Source organism: Zosterops lateralis, assembly GCF_965231275.1.
Source record: "Zosterops lateralis genome assembly, chromosome: 6".
Lineage (NCBI taxonomy): Eukaryota > Metazoa > Chordata > Aves > Passeriformes > Zosteropidae > Zosterops > Zosterops lateralis.
In genome coordinates, this window is record NC_139761.1 from 54,938,649 (window position 1) to 54,952,298 (window position 13,650).

The window sequence follows — 13,650 nt, forward strand, 5'->3', positions numbered from 1 at the left end:
AGGATTTTTTACAAAGGCTAAATTTGTACTTTGTTACTGCTATAAGTACTTGGCATATTTCATTTCTTCGGTGTAATACTCAAGGTGAGCAAAATAGGAGCAAAACACAATTCAATTTCTTTGTGTAACAGGAGGTACCAGAGGTGTGTGAGCTGAGGGATGCATGGCCTCCATCCTCAGTGAAGAGCAGTACAAGAACATCAGTCACCTGGCAGTGTTCTGCTGCCCTTATCCCTGTGCCAGGGGTGATGAGTGCCATGAAAGGAAATAAAAATGACCTCCTGCAGATTCAGAACAGGTGTGGTGGTGGCAGGAGATTGCAGCTCTACTCCCAGTGCTGTAGGCAAAATTCCTGCACACAAAGGTCCATTTTGCCTGGAACTGGGCCCTCCTCTCTGATTGAAAGGTGAAGTGGTTCTGCCGCAAGCACAGCAAGAGAGGGGAGAACAACTGTGTGAGACACCAAGTTTTATGTCCAGGGAGATCAAAGCCACCATCCCTCCTCCCAGTGGCTTTTGGTGTGAACCTAAAGTGTCAGAACGATTTCCCCTGCTGGGGCTGAGCTGCAGTGCATGGCAGGCACACAACACACAGCACAGCCCTGAGGAAGCAGGTCAAGTGGCACGGTGACAAGGACTGGGGATGGAAAAGGATTAGAGAGGCTGAGTCAGTCATCAAGAGCAATGATTAACTTCGGGGTTCTCTGCTTTTGGCATTCAGATCATGTAGAATCATGGGATTAGTGCAGTGCCAGGCAGCCAGCCTCGTGTCTGGGCCCTTCCCTTCATAGCAGGCACTGAGGAGGAGACAGATCCAGCCAGCAGAGGAAAAGGTGAAAGCTGAAAATGCACAGAAGGTATTCACAATAACTTCTGCCTCACTGCAAACACTGCTGTAGCTGTAAACAAATAAACTCTAAAATTTGGCACGAGAAGGACCCAGGACTGGAATAGCAGGAATGCTGCAGGTCAAGATTAATGTGCACTGGCAGAGCCACATGCATGGCACCTGTCCCCATGGTGCCTGTCTGGAGCTAGGGACAGCCATCCCCTGCTTGCACAGCCTCCAAACTGCAGTTTAGAACAACACCCTGGGGATTGGAAACTGCTCTGAGGGAGATTTTGCTGAAAAGGGAAAACATGAATACTTGGGACAAGCCAGCTGAGTAAGAAAGTAATGTGTATTCATGGATGGGTTTGTAGGGAAAGGATCTTACCTTCTCAGGGATATACATGTTTATGTATAAAACTAGGTATGTTCTGTGTGTTGATAACAGGATAAGCATTAAAAGATGTGACAAGAGAGATAAGAACTTTTTACAATTCCAGCCACCTGAGGTGCTGCATAGTTCATTCCAGAAAATCTTCTCAGTTTCTACCTGGAGTGTCCTGCTGGACTCATGGCAGAAATTCTTAGCCTGGCTGGGATACTGGAGGAGCTGAAGCCTTGCTGACAAATACCAGCAACAGGCATCTGATTTGTTAGATGCCATTATTCAACCATCCTTAAATAACTATTACACCATTGCAGCCACTAATCCTTTCTGAGAAAGACAACTATTAATTAGGCAACCATTGCATGAGGACTGGGCTTTCTTTGGGACTGAATGTACTGCAGTTTTTTGCTGTGCTCTATTCCTTCCTGAAATATTCCTCACTAAGCCCTAACTCTATTAATGTCAAAACTCCTACTAATGTTAGTGGGTCTAGGAAAAACGATTTTCTTTTTTTATCCTTCAAAAGATAGGGGAGAGAGTAGATAGAGGCTTTTGTAGCCATGTTTCACATTAGGATAATACAGTGTTTTTGTCTTTTCACATTAATTTGTCTTGAGGACAGTAACAAGTAAGTACAAACATACCAGCTCTCAAACCCTAATAAACCCCTTTTTACACAAAACATAGTCTGAGAAAAACATTAATTGTGGGGAGGGTATGTCAAGCCTGAAAACTTCCCAGTGTTTTTAGTTTCTTTTAAAACTGATTCAGAAGATTTCTGGACAAACCCATCAGAGATATTTTTTGTGGGTTTTAGGGATAATGGACTCAGCAGTGAAAAAAGCAGAGCAGTCCACAATGGAAAGTCCATATTAACTATTGGACATGGTTTTGGAATCCCCTTGTAACACTGGAAATAATTTTACAGACAGTAGGAGGTTCCTAATTTTGTTTCCCTTGAGGAAAATAATAGATGTGAAACTGCTGTTGAGGCGGTGGGCAGGCAGTGTCCTGGTGTGTCCTCAGCCCAGGGACACCCACTAGATGGGGATATTTCCAAAGGACACTCCAGTGTTCCATGCCTGCACCAACACACCAGCCCATTCCCCTTTCAGATTCTCCACTTTTGGACAGGATCAGCGTTATTTTTTTTAATAAATATTGATCCAGGGCAGTAACAGGCAGTTTGGGGCAGGCTTTTCTGTTTAAAGAGCAGCCAATCCAAATACTTTTTTGTTACATGAGACCAGATGAGCATGTCCCTGTGCACACACGCTTGCAGAGGTAGATGTATTCAAGATCTTAAATGGAGGGAAAATCCCACTGCTCCTTAGTTGGAGTAAATTCTACACCCTTTGAAAGTTGGGCAACTCAGACATTGGGCACAGACTAGTTTTTCAGTGGCCTTCTGATTTTTGTTAAAACAAGATTTAAACTCAGTTATACATTTCAGAAGTATTTGCAGAATACTTCTAAAAGGCTTGCTTGCAAATCAGAAACTTTCATTGTGTGTGTGTAAAATCCTTTTCTGCAGCCCCATATTTGTCAGCCTGTAAGAATCTGGTCTCTGTGCAATGGGAACAAGGCCTACATGGGGCAGTCACTTATTCAAATAATAAACTACAGAAATGCTGAATTTTATGAGGTCCTTTTCTCTTTACAGGTGCTAGCATCAGAACATAGAAATATGCCTTATTTGTACCCTATGTTGCATAGATTTGGGGACCTGCTAGAGCAGCTCACTTTCTGTTTGCAAGACTCACAGAACCATTTAGGTTGGGAAAGACCTCTAACACCATCCATCTGTTCACCCAGCACCGGCAAAAACTCACTAAATCAATCTCAAAGTGCCACACCTACACATCCTCTAAACCCCTGCAGGGATGGTGGTTCCATCATTTCCCTGGGCAGCCTGACCACCCTTTCAGTGAAGAATTATTTCCTAATAAACATCCCCTGAGGCAGTTTCAGGCCATTTCCTCTCCCCCTGCCACTCCTTGCCTGGGAGAAGAGGCTGATCCCCACCTGGCTACAACCTCCTTTCAGGCACTTCTAGAGAGTGACAAGGTCTCCCCTCAACCCCTTCTCCAGGCTGAACACGCATAGTCATGATTTTAAAATATTTCTGTCTTCTTTTACCAGTATTTCATCCGTGCTGTCTCTGCCTCTCTGTGTTCCTAATGTGTCATACTCAAAATAACTGAAGAACAAATGGTTTGGTATTTCTTGAGACCACTTGCAATAAAACGGTCTGTCTTTCTTTCTGTGAGCCTCAGGGAAGACAGGTCACCCATGAGCTCCACAGGTCCTGCATGAGCTTCACACACTCCCCAGCACTAAACACGTTCCAGAGACCCAGGGAGTCATCACAAATGCCACTGAGCTGAATCACTGCAGAAATGTTCTTTGTTAACTACTTATTCCCTAAGTGTTATCTTTGTTAACTATTTACTATTGCCCCACACCTACAAACTGGATAAGAGCACAGGAACCCACACCTCACTATCAACAGGGACACACACTGCTTGGGGTTTTTTTTATTTTAGGTCTCACCTCTTTCCCATCACGCTGATAACTGTGGATTTTTGCCAGCTGCAAGTAGTTCTTGGCTGGCATTTGAGAAATAACTCAGCTGGTGACTGGGAAAAGTATGTAGGGATGATCCATCAGAACAAATTAACTCCTTGGTCTCTGCTGTGTTTCTGTGACACAACTGGCTTTTCTTTTAGTATCAGCTGCAACTTGGATTCTCTGAAGTGCTTTCTTTTGTCCCCCTCTTAATTTGTTTATTCAGAAGTATTTCAAATGGCAAATTGGAGGCATGCTTTAAGATAGAGTATGTATAAAAATCCCAAGCTACAACCCCATCCCCTTGCTTGTACACAGCATGAGTAAGAAAACTGACAGTGTACCCACAGCCTGCAGTTATTCTGAACTAAACCATCAGTCAGTAGTCTATGCAAGGTTCATTCTAGACAACTTTCCAGCATCAGTGATATAACCCAGTGGAACTGCCAGAAATCATCAAGACAAGCTAAATAAATTTTTATTATAAAACAAGGTGCTCTCTGTAACATCACGCTTTCAGAGAAGCATTTACCTGGTCTCTTTTTGTTTTTAATCAGTAAATTGCTGCTTTTTCAAACTATAACATCCCATTGATTTAAGACAGAAAGTTCTGTGGGGAGCATCTTATGTCTCAGTTTAACTACCCACCATTGGAAGAAAGGAATCAGAACCTCTGTTTTAAAGGATTTTCTTGACAGTCACACGTTCTTAAAAAAAAAGGCAACAAACAAAACAACAAACCAAAACCTCCTAAATTAAGTTCATGCATATGCAATGCTGAGGTCACTTCTCTAATATGTAGAATGAAGGAATCCCAGAGACCAAAATACCACAAGTGAAAGTCTGCTATGAAGTAGGCAGAGAGTATGAGGTACAAACTACAAAAGAGAACACCATAATCACAGTCCAGCAGCTGTGACCAAAGGGAAAGAAGGGTCAGCACAGGGAGAGAGGCAGGATGACAGCCCCAGGGACACAGCTCAGCAGCCTTTGCACTAAGGAAGGGATGAGTCTGTGATGGTGCAGACACCTCCCAGGACATGCTCAGGCACCAGGGAGCTCAGCTCTGCAGTCAGCACAGCTTACAGAACCTCCTAGATTTTAAACCACTTTTGTTTTCCAGCCCTGCAGAGCAGAAAAGAGGGTGCTGCACTGTTGCAGCAGCCCTCTTATTAGAGGGTAAAAATGAGGCACAGACTTCTTGTTAAACACACCATAAAAAGGTCCCTGTTTATTCCTCTTCACAGCTCAGCCATCCTGACTCCAACCATTCCCTGCCTCTGGCTGCAGCAGCTCCTGCTGTGGGTTTCCCTTTTCCCAATCCCTGATTGCAGGGATTGGTGTGAGACTGTGACTGCAGCTTTTACCCAGCCAGACTGTGACTGCAGGGATTGGTGTGAGACTGTGACTGCAGCTTTTACCCAGCCAGACTGTGACTGCAGAGATTGGTGTGAGACTGTGACTGCAGCTTTTACCCAGCCAGACTGTGACTGCAGGGATTGGTGTGAGACTGTGACTGCAGCTTTTACCCAGCCAGATGTGACTGCAGGGATTGGTGTGAGACTGTGACTGCAGCTTTTACCCAGCCAGATGTGACTGCGGGGATTGGTGTGCAGACTGTGACTGCAGGGATTGGTGTGCAGACTGTGACTGCAGCTTTTACCCAGCCAGACTGTGACTGCAGGTTCCAATAACAGACTCTAACTGAAGCCCCAGACTGACCTCACAGCAGGGATTCTCTCTCCTCAGGATCCTTCTTCTTCATCATTCTCTTCTCCATGCTCCCCAAAGTTCCTCCTCCATGAGGATCCTCCCCTTATCAGCTAACTCCCTCTTTTATCTCACTCATCCTTATTGGATATAGCTGTTATTCATCGGGGCAAGGCTGTATTGGTTAATTAACACAAGTGTTAGTTATCAGGGGTGAGGTCACCTGTATTCCCTTCTACAGCTCAGAACTAGCCCAAAGCAGCTTGTGAATTAGAGACAAGAGTAAAGGCAGTCATTTATAATGAGTCATTTTAAACACTGGCATTTACAAAAAAAAATATTACCCACTAGAAAATGCTCTTGTTACAGCTTTGTTTTGTTCCACACTGCAAGTATGACCTTCTCTTATCTTTTTATGGAAATGCTACCAGTATCATGGTTTGTGTTGTTCAACAGCAAATCTCATTCTCACAGCTCCTTATCACACAAGAACATCTTTATCCTTCCACATCATTCCCACCATGGGACAGAGGGAAACAGTTTTAATCAAACTCCTCCCAGAGCCTACAGCTGTTTTGAATGTCATTTAAAAGCCATTCTCAGCAGCTGAATAGCTGTAGAGATACCAATGATTTCAGGCCAAGCAGACACAGTTCTGACCAGGCTTAGGCCCAGAAATGAGCTGTGTGTGTGGCAGAGATCAGCCATCAGGTTAACCCTCCCACCCTCATTTCAATTATCCCAGAAGAAACCAGAGGGAGGCTGTGGCTGGGGAAAAAAAAAACAAAAACAAAAAAAAAAAAACCACCACAGAATGGATTCAATATTACAGTGCTGCAAAAGTAGATAACTTAGGGTGAAACCCTTTTTCTTCCATGACTGACCCACTGCATGCATCAAATACATACAAATCCACCCACTTCTGTGAATTAAGAAACACATGTATCTTGAAAATCCATAGAAAAACCTGCCTTCTTGAATAGCATGTTATTTATCTTTTGCCCCAAATGATGGCAGTATTGTAGCCTTCTGGGAAATGAGACACAACTGTGTCTGTCACTTGCTATTTCTGTCCCACATATCTCGGGTTTTAATCCGGTTGTTTCTCACCCGAGATTCCAAAGCTGGCTGGTGGTTCGTGTGGGCACGAAGGGAGTGATTTTCCCTCTGGACCTCTGAAGGATTTAGGGTCTGCTGTCTGACTCTGTGTCTCTGTGTTCCGTGCTGAGCTCGGTGCTCGGTGTTCGGCACGAGAATGAAGAGGAGTCTCAAGGTCTTGGTTTTCTGGTTTCTCGCGTTGTTTATTAGTTCTTATCTTACAATTCTCTGTGTCTGGCCAAGATGTTCACAGCAGCCTGGACACGAGGTGACTCCCCTTCCCCTGTGTCCGGCCATAATGTCCACTGCAGCTCGGACACAAGGCGACTCCCCCCTGTGATGGGAGGTCGCTACCTCTTATACAGATAACTACGTACCCATTGTTTACAATTCTGTGCCAATGTCTATCACCTATACTAACAGGGTCATGTCTACTCTGATCCAATCCACTGAAACTACTTTGTGCCCACGTCACTGCAGAAGATGGATGCCAAGGGAGAAGAAGAAGAACCCAGGGCACTGCCCTAAAATCACCATCTTGTCCCTTTGCATCTACATTCTAAAAACCCAAAACTACAAAATCTTCGGCACAGTGATAACTACACTACTCTCTGTCACACATTTGTGACTTGCAATTCTTCTCTGTGTTAGATGTTTTTCACATGGACCAAGATCAAAGACTGTGTCTTCCTGGGCTCTGTGCCAGGCAAACCCCCCTGCACAGACTCCAGACCCTCTTTTTTGGGTCCCAGGCCTCTCTACCGAGGTCTGTGACTTCCCAGGGCGCCCAGAGGGATGCCCTGGACTCCAACACACATATACATCCCACAAGGCTATAGCAGGACGAGAAGTTGGGCTTTGCTTTTGCAGGACTTGGCAGATGAGAGACGGTGAAAGTGTTTGTCTGACTGGAGGCTTGGGAGCAGTCAGTCAGAGATGGAAGGAGGCTGCAGCCCTGTGAAATAGAGGAGATGAAGAACTGAAGGTTTTATTCCAGCTCAGTGACAGCTCTGGCCACAGGGTTGCCTGCCTGGGGCTGTGCCAGCCTAGGAAAAAAGTGAAGGGCTCACCTCACAAATCACGAGCCTTGAAATATGAAAGGGTGTAAAAATCAAAGATTCCTTGCGTGCCCAGAGTACTTTTTGTTCTGATAAGGAGAAAACAGAAACTTCTGGCTGCAGCATTTACTTTATTACTCATTTATTTCTGCAGCAAGATGTGTTGTTTTCATGACACAGATGCAACAGAATTGCCAGGTGATATAGCCCAGCTTAAAGATTACCAAAACCCAAACAAATGAAACTTCTTTTTATTTCCTTCCCAGATTTTGCTCCAGAGAGAGGTGATAGAAGAAAAAAAAAAAAAAAAAGTCTGAAGACAAAATTGAATTAAATTTCTACAATGTTATTACTGTACAGCAGGAATTGTTTCTTGCCATTACCACCTTAGAGGTCAGTCTTAGGGGTCTGTGGTGCTGTCAGCCCCCTTTGCTGCTGCCAAACTCCCTGTTGGGTCAGGACAGGCTCTGCACAGTCAATCTTCCATGCTGCAGCTGGAGGGGCAACTAAAACCTGAAGCAAGCAGTTCACTGCAGCAAGCACAAAACCTTGTGGTGGATGCAGAGGTTTCACACAGGTGTAGGGAACTCTTCCATCAGCACATGAAGCTGATACACTCCACAAAGGGCAAGGGCATAACCTGTAACCTACTGATGTTCAGAAGCCCCAGAAAGATGCTCAAAGATGCTGGAATAAAAAGTAGGCTCTTGGAAGACTCACACACCTCCAACGGCCAGGGAAGTCACATTCCAAAAAGGGAAAGGCTTCGCAGGTGAAAAGAATGTGCTTTGTGTTAGTGGCCCAGAAAAGCACTCAGTCACCCTGGGCAAGCCCTCAGTGCCATGAATCCTTCCTTGCAATGTCCCTCAGTATTTGTCTCACACCTGCTCTGCACCCCTGATCTCATCTCCAGAAAGTTGCTGTCACTGATTTCACTGCAGGCTGACAACTGTGTTGATTCATTGGTTTATTTTGAAGTATGACTGTGTTTGAATCAGTCACTGATTGCCTGGCTGTGTCACACATATCATGTTCCCTCAGTTTCCCCAGATTCTTCTCTCTTTTGAAAAAAAATGATTATTTCTTTTACTCCTATATTCATTTTGGGCAAATCCTGGGTGTTTGTTCTTCTCTTGAATAAGCCCATAATAAAGTGGCCATCGTTAGTGCTTTCGAGACATTCTTGATGAATTTTCTTCTCTGCTTAATTGCCTTCTCTCCACAACTTGTACTTTTCCTCCCAGCTATTCCCTACAGCTAATGAACATTCTACTTTTCAGTAGGCATTATGATTCTATTGCTTTTTCTTTGTTCAAAGCTTAGTCACATCCATCATCTGCCTTTCTTCTATGCTTTTGGACAGGCTGTTTCTAACGACAAGGCTGGTGTCACCATGCAAAACTCCTTCCAACTACCCTTCCTTTCCCTGTGTGTGCACGAGTGTGAGATCAGCACCAGGAACACATCTCCAGGGCCTGCAGCTCCCTGGGCAGCCCTGTCTCTGTGGCAGCCTGTGATGCTCCTCAGCTGTTGCCGTGCAGCCGCACACGTTCTGATCCCACTTATGGCAAATCCCTCCTGCCCTGCCCGAGCTGCCTGATGCTCCTTCCAGCTGCAGAGCTCTACCATCTGCTGCTGCTGAACTCTCTCCTCTTAGGGCTTATTTGCAGTCTTGATGATCATTTTTAGCAGTGTTTTAGAGTGGATGACAACCTCCGTGTTCCAGTAGTTGGCCAGATTGTTTTCGTGGTATCGCTTGTTTGTTTTCACAGTTCTTGCAGCAGTTCTTGTTGCCATTGCTACCCACATGCCACTCCTCTAGCACGTTTTATCCAGCACATTTTATCTCTCCTTTGTGCCATTTGTGAAGTCAGTGTCACGTAGGTTTTGTTTTGCATGGGGTTGGCAGTCCCTGTTCCTTTGCTGTGACCACAGAAATACACTCCACAGTGGCACTTTGGCTCACTTGCATCCAACATTTCAAAATAATCTGTTTTAATTTTCATAGTTTGGTCCTTGCCTCTTCCCCAGATCCTTTCTGATTCTCAAACACAGGATTCAGGCCTCCATCAAAAGTAGAATCCTCCCTTGTATTGAACAACTTAGAAGAATTTGATTTTTTTAAAAAATCAGGATGTTCATGAAAACCTTTCCCTGTAGATGACTGTCTCAGTTCTGTTATTTTAGTAGATTTATGGGGTTTTTTTTAATATAAACAATAAAAATTTCATGTCAAAAACTACAAAGGATCCCACAGTCCATTACTTTCAATTTTTTTAAAAATTTGAATTTAAAAATTTTTGTACATAACAAACTTGTATTAGAGTTAAAGAAGAATAATAGCTCAAATAGGTTGCATATAGTGTAAACTTACAGAAGGATGTGCTTCAGGGATTTTTTTTTTTTTTTTTTGCAGATGATATTCCATATGGTTTATGAACTTTGCCCTCCATATTTCAATAGGAACTTATGTAAGCATCTTGCCAGGAAAATATATAAAAAAAAAAAAAAAAGAAGCTGGAAAAAAGCAGCCAAATATACAACGAAGTGCTAAAGTAGAAAAACATACTAATGAAAAAAAAATTGATCGTATAATGATTCACAAACTCAAGAAAGTTGAGATGGAGGAGGCACCTGGATTTCCTTAATGAAATGCATTTCTTTGATCTGAACCATTCAGTGGCTTTTTTCTTGTATACTTTGACAAAGACCACATGCAAGTTAAATATCAGTGTGGCAGTGACTCTGTACTGCCTCTTGCAGCTCTGGAGACACACAGTCAGCTGAGAACACTGCCTGCTCCTGCCTTCAGCAAAGGGATTAGAGCATCTTTGATTTATGGATTTTAAAAGTCAGATCTTTCCAAATGAAGGATTCATGTGTTTTTGTAGCCTCAGGGAAGCAGCCAGCTGTGAATGGCTAACCTTTATTGTGGGATTTCTGTTCTCTTTCATGTAAGACACAAACTTATTCACCATAACAACCACTAAAAACTGTGTGGCACGGAACAGTAAAAATAAAATAGAAGGCAGCAATACCCATCCTTGAAGGAATACTAATTCAAGCCAGCCTCAGTTCCATAATGGAAAGATTTACAAAATACCATAATTCAGAATGGCAGGCAATTTTAAACTGGAAATATTGGAGCTGTTCCTCTTATATGTGTTTAAATAATGGCAAATCTGCTAAAATCTGTAAAAGTACAATGCCTAATTTTGGCTTGGATTCTGTTCTGACTTCTGTGAAATTAACAGTGTGATGTAAGATACACACAGGTGGAATAGGTTCAAAACATTTAAAATAGCAATTTGGAAATCAGAGTATATGAATGACTTTTTTACAAGGTTTTTTCACTTTGTTTGCATTTTTCTTTATTTTGAAATGACAATAATATTAAACTAAGTTTTAACTATGTAATAAACAAGAAAATTTGAATAACAACACTCACAGTGTATTAATTAGAAAGATCTATTTTTTTTTAGGTCTTAATGAATTATAACTTACGTTTTTCATGATTTAATATATATATTTTTATTCCTCCAAACTTCATAAATGTTTATGGTATTGCTAAACATCAGGAGGTACAGCTTCTGTATTTCACTCCCTGTTTTCTTAACCACAAAGTCTTAAAAGCATGAAATACTGCCACAGTCCTCACCAGGGTGTTTGTAGCTGTGGATTGTCAGTTGACACCTTCTCCCCTCTCCAGAAAAAACATCTGCACACTTGTGTAAAAAGAATTAACATTTTATTTCATCAGACAATCCTGTACTTCCTGGGAAGTTGGAAAAAATGGCATGGAGGAGTTTTAAAGTGTAAATTGGTTGTGTAAAGTCACAAAATCATTGGTGAGGGAAAGGATCTTTAAGGTTATTTAGAGACCTTGACAACATTTAACCAAACATTGCCAAACTCACCACTAAATCACATCCCTAAGTGCCACATCTGCACACCTGACTGCACATGGGTCATATATGGGAGAGGCAAAAAGATTCCCATCCATTGCCATGGGTTTATGCCTTACAAGTAAAAATAAATAAACACTTTCTTATAACTTTCAGAGCCTTACTGCCACACAATGTTATTTTTAAGTGGAGGCAAAGTCTTGGAGAGGCATTTCAAGTGTCCAAGACAGGTAGAATACACCTGTGCACATGATTTGCTCTTGTAACAGCAGAAGAGGGTCTTGCCCAGGCTGTGCAGGCTGTGTGAAGTCAGAACAAATTCAATGTGCTGTGTTTCTGTGGGCTGGAGAGCAGATCCAGCTGAGAGGTTTCATCTGGTCTCTTGTTGTCACAGCTCTGATAAGGTCAGGTGGGTGACTCACTGCTCCATCTGCTCTGCTCATGAGGAACTGACACACTGCAAGACACTAAGGAAAAAGCACTGGGGATTAGTTAGCACTGGAGCACCTTAAAAAGAAAATATAGTCTACAAAGCAATAAAAATGAGTTCAAAGTATGCTCATGTTTCAGATGTATGGCTGCTACCTTTCTAAATAACGAGCCATTAAAAGTGAACAATATTTGTATTTGTATCATTCTGTTTTTCCTGACTAAAGTACAGCTGACAAATGAGGGCTGTGTTTGAGGAAGCTCTCAAAGGCATACTCTGTGCTGGCAGGTCAGTGTTTAATGACTCCCTGACATACAATAATTTAACTACTAGAATTTTTTACAATAATCCAGTAACTTCAAGTTCTTGTCCCAACATTTACAAGTTTCCATACTGCAAAACCTCACATGAGTAGAAAAACATTCTTACAACATCTTGCTATTCTTTTTTTCTGCAGCTCACCAATTGATTGATTGTCCACAGTACAATTGCTAGAGAGGGAAGAGAGCTATTAATTAAATTGGTAAATGGACAAGCAAAAAACCAGATGTTTGAAATGTGGAAAGCAGAAAACAATACGCTGTGTCTAAATGGATAAACAATGTGTGGGAAAAAAATAAATCAAAGATGTACGACTGCCTGCCCTGCTGTTTTCAGGAACGTGGTCTTTTGTCTTCAGGCTCATCCAAGCAGAAAGTGATTTCTATTCTCCAGAATCACTGATTCAGATGATGCCTTTGACAAGAGTGCATTCCCCATGACAGGGGGCTGGTTTCACCTCAAATCCACCTCGAGGGGCTTGTATTGACACTGATCTAAGTCATGCAAATTCCTTTTATATGATAGCTCTGAAATGTGCTTTTTCTAACTATGTGTCTATATATTCTAAGATTATTCTGGCTCACTATATTCTTTCTAAATCAATTAATTAAGGCCTAAGAATAAATTATACTTCAGCAAAAAGATCATATGTGGCTTTGTGTGATGTATGTTTTTTGTGCTATATATGAGATGCTTTGTAGCTGTGGAAGTTTGCCTCAGAGAAATTCACCTTACCTATAAAAAATTATTATGATCCAAAACCTATTCTCTGTGACCCTTTACCTATCATCATTTTGGATAAGATTTTGCTCTAGTCCAGCATAAGAACCGACTAGACATTGTTTACTTTTATACAGAAGCAATATCTTCAATTACTTTTTCCCCACTGTAAAAAACAGTAGAGAGAGCCTGATTACAAGAGTTCCTTTATACTATATACAGATGAGTTTGGTGGGTTTTGGGGTTTTTCTTGGAGAGGTTGTCTCTGTTGCTTTAATCATAGCAGATAAAAAGAGTAGGACAAATGACCAGAAGAGGTGATCAATGCTACAAACTCCTTCTCATCCTCAGTTATCCTGTTAAGAATGCAAGCCCTTCTGGAATTTATGGGAATTTGGTTTGAGGCTCAAATTCACAAAAAAGTATCCAGCTTCTAGTTCATTTACTTGGAGTCTCTGATGACCTTTAGGAGTCTGGGCCTAAGGGGTTTGGTTTTTGTTTGTTTGTTTGGTGTGTTTGTTTTTGTTTGTTTGTTTGTTTTTTAATGACCTCATTGTAGCTGATCTAACATTCAGTTGCTGCTCAAAGCTGAGTTAAAATTCTAGATGCTACCCAAGTGTCACC